We start from the raw sequence: 12,002 nt of genomic DNA, 5'->3' as shown, positions 1-12,002 counted from the left end.
CCCTACTGGGGATGTGCCCACAACCAAAGTACATGCCCTTGACCAGAATCGAACCCGGGACCTTTCAGTCCTCAGGCAGATGCTCTATCCACTGAGCCAAACAGGTTTTGGCAGGATGGATTTTTTAAGAAGCGGTAGCCAGATTTTGTGGAGTGTTTTGAAAAAGAAGGCTGCAGCACTTAGCTACTTAGCAGGCATTTCTGCTTTAGATGAACGAGTTGAACAAGTATCCACAAAGCGATGGAGAAAGTAGTTCAACTTCAAGTGACAAAATTCTTCAATTTCTGAGAGTATGAGCCTTTGGAAAAAAATATATTGATTGCAACAGGAAATCTTGAAACGTTCCCACTGTTGCCTGGGCTTGAGAGTAAAGAAGGATATTCATAAGACTTCAGCTTTATGGAAACTACTTGGAAGGCCCACAGAACAAAACTGAATAGTGTTTCTCTCTCAACATAAAAGTGAGAGACCCTCTCCCTGCATCTTCTGCTGAGCCTAAGAACCTGACTGAGGGGAGAAAGGGATTCTGTGAGTTGCAGTCTGATCATGCAGCTAAGATTGCTTTATGGGTCTTGCCGCTAGACAAGTTGTGGGTTTCCCTGAGGGAGGAGTATGCTGCCATTCACAGGAGAGCAGCAAACATTGCACTGCAGTTTTCCACTCATTACAAATCGGAGCAAGCTTTGACTTGTTCAACAATCATCATGAGAAAAAGGGTGAAAATTATCTCAGTTTGGTTGAAAATGAAATACATTTGTGTTTATCTCAAGTTTGGTCCAGAATTAGGTAACTGTGCAGGAGAAAAACAAGTATGAGTTTCAAGCTATTTTATTCTTTTTATTTAAACTTTTATTAATGAAACGGAAAACTAAAGTCAGACAACTGCATTGTTTTTGCATCTGATCTGACTACATGCCAGTGAAACGATTCTTTAGGAGGAGGTAGGAGAGAGCTGTCAATATATCAGTTCCATTGAAAATGGAATACTGGAATATCTAATAAATATTGGTAAATGAAATAAAAAAGAGAACAAATTAAATATTAAAAATAAGAAGAATCTATCCCTCAAATATCAGGGACCTCCTTCAATGTAGCCTATTTGCAATCAAGATCAATCATATTGCACAACCCTCAAAGTAAAAAACAGACGGAACTCATGGATAATTTTCACAGCTTCATTGTAAAGTCCAGGATCAAAAGGATGGTTATCTTCTCTAAACTGGACATGAGATGAGCTGTTACTCTTCCAACCACTTCCACGATCCTAGAGATTTCTTCATCAGGGAGCTCTATCAACTCAATGGTTGCACTTTTCCTCCTCCATCTGAAAGAATAAACATTTTCCCCCGTGGGATGAATCCTTCCCAGCCTCCCTATGAGGCAGACAGGCCAGTCGGTGGCCTAAGCTAGCATGCTGGTGTTGATGCGTGATTTGGGCAACTCCATCCCTTCCACCATAATTGCAGATGGAGATTGGCTGTTGGTAGGAAATCAATGATGGAATGAAAAACCAAGCTATTTTATTCTTTATTTCTAGTTTCAAAAATAAAAAAATATGTACACATAAATATTATATAATGAAAGAGCAATACAGTAGGTCCTCTGGTTACATTGGAGATCTGTTCCTACAGCTTGATGTAATGTGATTTTTGCCATTAGTCAGAAAGCACCTACTTCACTCACATGGAGCGCATACACAGCAGTAATGAAGTAAAACAGTAAATAAAATTTTAAAGAAAGGTAACAATTCCTGACCTTTACTTGTGGTAAATAAATAATAAAAAACACAAAGTACATATGTACATATGTTGAAATGACAGAACTTTTTTTTTTTTAATAAATAAATGGGAGATGGGGGACTAACCATGAAACAATGTACGGGTGAGAACGACGTAACCCAAGGACTGCCTGCATGCAAATTGACTCTAATGGGCAGAAGGACCAGGAACAATCGGTTGCTATGACGCACACTGACCACCAGGGGCAGATGCTAACACAGGAGCTGTCCCTGATGGTGAGTGTGCTCCCACACGGGGAGCTCCGCGTAGTCACAAGCCGGGCTGATGGCTGTGAGTGCAGCGTTGGTGACAGGAGCCTCTCTCACCTTCTTCGCATCGTGAAGAATGTCCAACTGGTGGTCCCCCAAGGGCTTCTGGGCTTCCAGAGGGCACAGATGGACTTCCCCTGAGGGGTCCTGGACTGAGAGAGGGTGCAGGTCGGGTTGAAGCCTCCCCACCCAATCCAGTGCATGAATTTTCATGCACTGAGCCTCTAGTACATATATAAAAGAGAATTTAAAAAGTCATATATATTTTTTTAAATAACAGGAATGTCTTGTCATTTTTTTTTTTGGAAAAAAAATTATATATATATATATATATATATATATATATATATATATATACACTTCAGAGAGGAAGAGAGAGGGAGAGAGAGGTAGAAACATCAATGATAAGAGAGAATCATTGATTGGCTGCCTCCTGCATGCCCCACACTTGGGATGGAGCCTGCATCCTGGGCATGTGCCCTGACCGGAAATCAAACTATGACCTCCTGTTCCATAGTTGACACTCCACCACTGAGCCACACCACCTGTGCAAAAGCTAGTATTTGTGCATAACTTTATAATTGCTAGCCCTATAGGACTATACTTGGGTCTGAGCATGTTACTCAGGAAAAAATTTACTTTTTCAAGGTTTTGTATTAAAATCTATCTTTTTTTCATTTTAATTTCTTCATTGGTTAAGGTATTACATATTTGTCCTCATCCCCCTTCTCCCCACTCATGCCCTCACCCCCCTGTTGTTTGTGTCCACTGGTTAGGCTTACATGCATGCATACAAGTCCTTTGGTTGGTCTCTCCCCCTTACCCCATCCCCCTCCCCCACCTTCCCTCTGAGGTTTGACAGTCTAATCGATGCTTCCCTGTCTCTGGATCTGTTTTTGTTCATTAGTTTATGTTGTTCATTATTTCCCATAGATGAGTGAGGTCATGTGATATTTATCTTTCTTTGACTGGCTTATTTCATTTAGCACAGTGGTCAAGCCATATGCGGCTCCTGAGCCAAGGTTTGCCACTTTGTTGACTAGTGAGTTTGCCGACCACTGGGATAGGAGCTTAATCACAAGGAACAACAACAGCCTATAATTATTGGAATCGAGAGTCTAAGTCAATAGTCAGCAAACTCATTAGTCAACAGAGCGGCAAGCCACGCTCACAAGTCCCATGTGGCTCACCAGCCGCAGTTTGCCAACCACTGACTTAGCATAATGCTTTCCAGTTCCATCCATGTTGTTGCAAATGGTAGGAATTCCTTCTTTTTTAGTGCAGCTTAGTATTCCATTGTGTAGATGTACCACAGTTTTTCAATCCACTCATCTGCTGATGGGCACTTAGGCTGTTTCCAAATTTTAGCTATGGTAAATGGTGTGCTATGAACATAGGGGTGCATATAACCTTTCTGACTGGTGTTTCTAGCTTCTTGGGATATATTCCTAGAAGTGGTATTACTGGGACAAATGAGAGTTCCATTTTCAGTTTTTTGAGGAAACTCCATACTGTCCTCCACAGTGGCTGTACCAGTCTGCATTCTCACCAGCAGTGCACCAGGTTTCCTTTTTCTCACCAACATTTGTCCTTTATTGATTTGTTGATGATAGCCAATCTGACAGGTGTGAGATGGTACCTCGTTGTCATTTTGATTTGCATCTCTCAGATGATTAGTGACTTTGAGCATATTTTCATGTGTCTCTTGGATTTTCTTCTGTTTTCCTTTGAAAAGTTTCTATTTAGGTCCCTTGCCCATTTCTTGATTGGATTGTTTATCTTCTTTTTGTTGAGTTCCCTGTAAATGTTGGAGATTAAACCCTTATCAGTGATAACATTTGCAAATACGTTCTTCCATGTGGTGGTCTTTCTTGGCATATGTGTGAGATTTTGCTGCCTGTGGATTCCTCTAGTATTTTTTTTAATGGTTTCCCATCTTATGTTTAAGTCCTTTATACATGTTGAGTCCATTTTTGTGTATGGTGTAAGTTGGTGGTCTAGTTTCATTTTTTTGCATGTACCTGTTCAATTTTCCCAACATCATTTACTGAAGAGACTGTCTTGATTCCATTGTTTGTTCATGCCTCCTTTGTCAAATATTAATTGGGCATAGTGGTTTGGGTCAATTTCTGGGTTCTCTATTAACATTTATCTTAAGATATTTTTTTATTCATCTGCTTTTGGCATATGGTTTAGTAGATTTACTAATTGAATTGTCAATAATTTTCATGTTTAAATAAACCATCTATACCTCTGTTCCTATGTATGTAATGAGCCTTTAAATCAACTTAGAAATTTTACTTAAATCAAATCAACAAAGCCTACCTTAAGAAAAATTAAAGTTTAACAGAAAAATTTAAGGTTTGCCACATATATTCATAATTTATGAAATTATACATGTTACATACTTATAATATTTGAAAGGGGAAGTAAGATACTGTTTTTAAGAAAGGTAAGCTAAACCTAACTTCTTTTTTTCAAGGAAGTTGGAATAAGAAGTCATTTTAGTTTTAAATAAGGGGGGAAAAACCATATAGTTTATATTATTAACTACTTGTGAAGTCCATGTGTATTATGGACGCTTAGGTCTTGGATGTGGTGGCTCTGAGAATGTGCCTTGCAGACCTCCAACCACAGGGAACTTAACTGAGCAAACGCCCCGGCTGCTGTGCTCTGAACCGATCACCGTGTTGGTGCTAAGGCCACTCTGCCCATAATGTGCTCCCTGCTGGTGACTGAGTGCAGCAGGTAGACTGAGGCAAACCCACACCTGGTGTCAGCAAACTCGTCTTGGGCCAATTTTGGTTCAAAGGCTCTGACAGCCTTGCTGACCCCTCCTTGGACATAAGGGGATCTAAACCACTTCCACCCATCTTCCCTTCTTCTCTTCTTGACATGGGTCATCGGTGCTTCCTGGTCTGATGGCTCTCCCAGTCTTCTCAGCCTCCTTGCCCATATCTTTCAAAGATGATTCTGTAATAAAATCCTTGCTTGTTTAAACCCGTGTTGGTGTCTTGGAAGGACTTGGACTCACACATTTAGATATGGTTTAAAAATCAAATAGGAAATAAAAAATTTAAAAAGGCTAAATTTCCTCTGCCTACACTACCAACTTAGTGACTGTTAGTGTCTTTTGTGAGCAGAGAGGGCCATACCCCAAAACTAGGCCAATACGTTTGTAAAAAAAAATAATTTTAATAATAAATGGAAATACTCTACAACGGGGTTGGAGCTGCCATCCCAGAGAAACCACCTTGCACATTTAATGCTGCAAACCTCTGGAATGATTAAGCAGAGCAAGATAACCTTTGGACTGAGCCTAAAGCAACACTGTGTCCCAAAGTACTGTGTGCATGGAGAACAAGGAAGCAGATATTATGACTGCGGGACTGCTGATTACAGACTACCAAATAAAAACATCGATTACAATTAGTATCACTATGCTAGCTTATCTGCACCAATAGCAATGCCTTCCTTCTGTTGATGTCATTGTTGTCCTTCCCTTTCTCCTGCTTGGAACACTATTTGCGTTTCTGCCTGTGTCAGGGCTTCCTGAATAGCTGTTTTTCTTCTTCTTCTTCTTCTTCTTCTTCTTCTTCTTCTTCTTCTTCTTCTTCTTCTTCTTCTTCTTCTTCTTCTTCTTCTTCTTCTTCTTCTTCTTCTTCTTCTTCCTCCTCCTCCTCCTCCTCCTCCTCCTCCTCCTCCTCCTCCTCCTCCTCCTCTTCTTCTTCTTCTTCTTCTTCTTCTTCTTCTTCTTCTTCTTAACTAAAATAAGTGCTTGTTGCCTCTCACTTTGGCCTTTTACTTATAGGTAAACAAGTTATTAATAAAAGTCACGGAAAAAGATCATTCCTACTTCTGTGACAATTACTGACAGCTGTTGCATTGTTATATCTGTAGTTTACCCATCCCATTAACATTTTGCCACTTGTAGATATAAGAATATTTATGTGGGGGTTCCCTGAGACTTGAAAATCATTTCAAAACTCCCTCCGGGGTAAAAGATTGCAAATGAATATGCTAGACTTCTTCTGAAGTGCTTCAACTGAACCCATTTCATTTCTTGATCCTCTGGGTATTATATTTTGTGTTGAATCAGAAATATTCTGCTCCCTCTTTGCAGCTAAAAGTAGCTGAGTTTAATTCTTGCCAACACAGAAGCCCATCCTAAAAGCTATTTCCTGTCTGTTTCCGTCTACCTCCCGTTTTATATGATTCATGAGAGTCTAGCTGCCCTGCAGAGTTAAAAGGCTGCATTATAATCCCAGAGGGATTATCAATTTTTACAAAGTTATTATGAAAACATTTGTGTATAGGATAATATAGGACTACTGCTCACAAACTTAGAAAATAAAAAAAATATTTGGGTTTTAAACGTGGGGAAAAATAATCCTTGCTATAACTGGCAGTCAACATTAGGACCAGGAAGAAGCAAAGCATTGTATTTAAGAATATTCTGCATTGGAATAAATCTGCCTGATCACTGAGTAACTGTATGGAGTCTGGCAAGCCACATTATCCCTCAGTTTATTTATCTGTGAACATAGAAATAGTAATACCTGCTGAGAAGAATTAAATGCAAGAAAGTGCTCACTACTGTGCCTGACGGTGTTATCACTCAATAAAGTGTAGTTCTAACCATTAGGAAAGATGAGTTGACGTGATTTTCATCTCAGTGGTATTATATAAAGTCATTTTGCATCTTGCACTTAGATCAATTCTTTTTAGAAAATTAATTTGTATTGCTAGCAAAGAAATATGGGAAACTATGAAAAAAAATCAAGTTGCTGAAGCTACCACAGTTTAGCATGCACATTTTCTTTTTCTGTTTTGTTATTTACGTATTTTTATTAAAACATTGGGGTGTCATTGGTTAATAAAATTAGATAGGTTTTAATTCTAGGATCTATCCTCTGTATATTGCATTGTGTGCTCACCATCCAAAGTCAAATCTCCTTCCTTCACCCTATACCTGCTTCCTCTACTCCCTCAGCCCCCTTCACCTCCCCTCAGCCCCCTTCACCACCTCTCTACCCCCTTCTCCTCCCCTCAGCCTCCTTCACCACCCCTCAGCCCTCTTCACCTCCATTCAGCCTCCATCACCACCCCTCAGCCCCCTTCACCATCCCTCTACCCCCTTCACATCCACTCAGCCCCCTTCACCTCCCCTCAGCCACCTTCGCAACCCCTCTACCCCCTTCACCTCCCCTCAGCCTCCTTCACCATCCCTCAGCCCCCTTCACTATCCCTCTACCCCCTTCACCTCCACTCAGCCTCCTTCACCACCCCTCAGCCCCCTTCACTACCCCTCAGCCCCCTTCACCACCCTTCAGCTCTCTTCCTCTATGGTAACCGCCATACTGTCACCTGTGTTGAAGAGCAAGTACATTGTCATTTAATGCCCCTGCTTGAAGTCCCTCTCTCACAGCAGCTCTCCATGGTGCCCTTAAGCCTGAGCTCCTGCATTCCTCTTCTCCAGAGAATAAGTGCTAGAGGGGAGAGAAGGGATAGGAGACTGTGGGAGAGACCAGAAGTAGCTGCTTCCTTGACTGGGTAGGAGAGGAGACCTGGCCATCCAAACATGTTGTTGATACATCTTATTAATTTCAGAGAGAAAGGGAGAGGAGAGAGAAAGAAAGATCAAGGATGAGAGAGAGCCAAAACTGCTTTGGCTCAGTGGATAGAGCGTCGGTCTGCAGACTGGAAGGTCCCAGGTTCGATTCCGGTCAAGGGCATGTACATAGGTTGCGGACACATCCCCAGTAGGGGGTGTGCAGGAGACAGCTGATCGATGGTTCTCTCATCGATGTTTCTAGCTCTCTATCCTTCTCCCTTCCTCTCTGTTATAAAATCAATAAAATATATTAAAAAAAAAAAAAAAAAAAAAAAAGGATGAGAATCACTGACTGGCTGCCTCCTGCACGCACCTCACTGGGGATTGAGCCTGCAACCTGGGCATGTGCTCTGATCATGAATCGAGTTCTGACCTCCTGGTTCATAGGTTGATACTCAACCACTGAGCCACACCAGCAGGGAAACAACCAAACATTTTGGATACAATCTTTCAGCCAGCCCCCCATTTTTAGACCCTGCCCTTCTGAAGTAGTTGGAGCCTCTACTGCCGAGCCTACAGGTACACAAGGTATTTTGATTCACATCATTCAAAAAATAACACTTAAAATGAGGTAATGTATTGCATAATGCTTTGATTAATTCAGGGTTTTTTTTGCCTCATTTAATCATTTCAATAACATAGGCATTGTTATTACCCTAATTTTACTGATGAGTAAATTAGGGCTTATAGGGGCTGAATAACTTCTTCAGGTTTTATAGTGGAGGGACAGGACTTGGTAATTTTTTTCACCTCTGAACTCTGAGGCAGGGGGGTGGAGGGGATCACTGCTTATTTAACTCAAATGCTTAACAGAATATGATCACAATGGCCAACCATTAAATAGCTCTGCATTGCTTCTACAATAAAGTTCATAACTTTTAGAACAGACAAAATGTTAGGGGCCATCAGGTGAGGAATGGGAAATAATATTTTGAACTTGCTACTGAGTCATCCAAAATAGATGATTATGCTGACAGTCAACTCACAACATTTTCTGGACATGTAGGTAAAAATGTTTGTCAAAGCATGTCTGGCCTAATATTTGGTGATGGAAGATGATTGGACTTTGGGTGGTGGGCACACGGTGCAATGCACAGATGTTGTAACATAGAAATCCATACCTGAAACCTAGATGATCCTATTAACCAAGGTCACCTAATAAACTTAATTACAAAAATATATGGACTCAAGAATCACACTGGTCTAACATTGCTGTTTACTTGATAGAGACTTAGAGAAATAGTTCTTAGAATTTTTAAAAATAGTGCCTAGTTTTTTTTATTTTTTTTTTAAATATCTTTATTGATTTCAGAGAAGAAAAGAGAGGGATAGAAACATCAGTGATGAGAGAGAATCATCCATTGGTTGCCTTCTGCAAGCCCCCAACTGGGGAACAAGCCTACAAACAGACATGTGCCCTGACAGGGTATAGAACCATGACCTCCTGGTTCATAGGTCAACACTCAGCCACTGAGCCGCAACAGGCAGGCAATGGTGCTCAGTTTTATTTCAACTTTATAATGCCACAGATTTATCCATGCTAATGAAAATCTTTTTGTATACTGGCAATCTATTATAAGTCTACTTATCTAAAAATGCTAAATTTACCAATGATAATAATCCTTTATATAAAAGACTACTATGCAAATAGACTGAATGGTGGAACAACCAGAACAACCAAACAACCAAACAACCTGTTGCTATGACGTGCGTTGACCACCAAGGGGTGTGCATGGAACTTGGCAGGTCTTGGCTGTGGTGGGATGGTGGAGCAGGTGAGTGGGGGCACCAGACCAAAGCAGGGCACCAATTGCTGTCATTGGGGCAAGCCTCTGGTGGTTACTGAAAATTCTTTCTCCCATGCTCCACAGTCTCACATGGTGTTTGCACCTGCTGCCAGCACAACCCCACTTGCACCCACTGTCAGTGCCTGGTGCCAACCCCACTTGCCCCTGAGGGCTTTTCCACCTCCCCCTGCTCCTGAGGGGCAATCAGAGCAGCAGCTGCTGCTTGCACCTGCTGATGGCACCAGCCCCACTTGCACCCATGGCTAGTGCCTTCAGGGAGTACAAATGGAGCTGGTGCCTTCAGCACGTGGGAATGGTGGTGGCAGGAGCAGGGCTGCCAGCAGACAGGGGACTGGGGGCCGCAGCAGGAGGGGCCAAGTGGAGGAGCGGAGGATGGGCTGAGACCTACCCCTGTGCCTACCATGGCCTTGTGGCCCACAGTTCCTTTTAAGGTGCATGAATTCGTGCACTGGGCGCCTAGTCCTAAATAATAAAAACCTAATATGCTAAGTGTCCAGTAGTCCAGTTGTCTGTTCAACCAATCAAAGTGTAATATGCTAATGAAATGCTAAAGCCGCTCAACCACTCACTATGATGGACACTGACCACCAAGGAGCAGACAATAGACCAGTCAACCAGTTGCTATGACATGCACTGATCACCAGGGGCAGACACGCTGACCAGTAGGTTAGCTTGCTGCTGGGACCAGGCTGATTGGAACTGAATGAGATAGACTGGACATGCCCTAGAGTCCTCCCGCAGTCCTTTCCAGCTGGCCAACTTCCCGTGTCCCTCCCTGGCACTGATTGTGCACCAGTGAGGTCCCTTGGCCTGGCATGTACCCTCTGGCAATCTGGGATCTCTTGGGGAATGTCAGAGAGCCAGTTTTGGTCTGATCCCACAGGCCAGGCTGATGCACAAATTTTTGCACCAGGCCTCTAGTTTAATCATAATTGTATTTCTCATTTAAAAAAACATTCCCCCTCCCTGTTACCCCTTCTGATCCAACATTAATTTAAGAATACTTCAGTTTATATTTTTAGACTACGTCTGCTACCAGTCAGAGAAAAGTGAAAGACTCAAAACCTCAAATGATTTCTGGACCACTTATTCTATCTTATGAACACATTTTTATATGCTGGCCTTTATTTCTAATTGTCAGAAAACTCTTTTATGAACAAAGGCATCATTTATCAAAAAAATATTTTATCTACATAAAGACTTACATAATAAGCCTTTAATGTGGTTACTTCATGCCTCAACATTAATAAATAGAAAGTTTTTTCCTCATATAGCACAAAATGGTATTTCTTTGGGATTAAATAATAAAGCTATTTCACTCAGGAAATCACTAACTGACTTACCTAGAAATGTATTCATGTTACAATACATTTTATAATATTTTATTAATAGGTCTACATGTTTAAAACAATCAGCAATAAAATAATAAAATACTTATAATGAGCTATAAAAATAAACAGAGTATAACATTAAGTATTTCCTTTAAAATATAATTCATTGCTTCTAGGCCTTTTGGCTATGATCAGTGTAGAATATAATTTGGAAAGCACCTGTGGGTTTAAAATATGGCTTATCTAAAAATATCTCTTATTATGTGCATTAAACTAGAAAAATATTGTGACCATCTTCATGAGGTTGACATGTTCCAGTTTCTAAAACTGATCTCTGTCATCAATGTCCAGCCTTCACAGCAATGCTCATGGAGAGGTCTCCCTCTGTGCCTGTGGCACGGGCCCTGCATGCAAAACTTCACTGCCTTCCACCTGGCGTTACTTTCTACACTCGATCTTAGCCATCAGGCCAAGAAGCGAGGGACTTTTTTTTCAAACATGAATTAATTACAGTGGCTTATAAAGCATGTCTGAATGAATAATCATAATATTACAGTGGAAAGTGATATACCATTGACCACAGGAACAACAATGAAATTAAAAGATTAGTAAAGTTAAATTTAACCCGAGCTTGTCTTAAATGACAACACAGCAGTTTGGCAGTGCATCTGTGTACAAAACACAGGAACCAGACACAAACTGCTGATTACAAGGAGAAGACATGCAACTCAGCACATCGGGGACTCTCAGTTCCAGTCGCGGTTACAACCTTTGGGCGCACTGGCTAAAAACTGACTTTAACATGATCAGCATGAAGGCTTTCTATAACCTAACGTATTTTTGTTTTGTTATAAAACAATGGCCCAATCAAAACTCTTAAACAAGCTAAAAGCTCAACAGAGCTGTAATTGCAATTTTAAGATAGGATACATTTTTTAAAGTATTGAGGCTATACTGATACACCCATTTTTAAGACCACTTAAAAGGAATATTTAAATCAATAAACAGTAATGCTTGTATGTTAAAAGTATATAACCATTTAAAAGATAATTTTGTTTTACCAAGAATACTAGATAGAAACTTTTGGCCAAACGGACTGCATTCTCTAGGATAATAAAAATCCTGTAGAAACAAAATCCACTTCGTATTTTTAGGAAACATATTTCTTCACCGTTGTAACATATACATGTTGTTGTTTTCTA

Source organism: Pipistrellus hanaki (assembly GCF_964339955.1).
Source record: "Pipistrellus hanaki genome assembly, chromosome: 1".
NCBI classification, from domain to species: domain Eukaryota; kingdom Metazoa; phylum Chordata; class Mammalia; order Chiroptera; family Vespertilionidae; genus Pipistrellus; species Pipistrellus hanaki.
The sequence above is the reverse complement of the archived record's forward strand: the minus strand, read 5'-3'. Positions refer to the sequence as shown.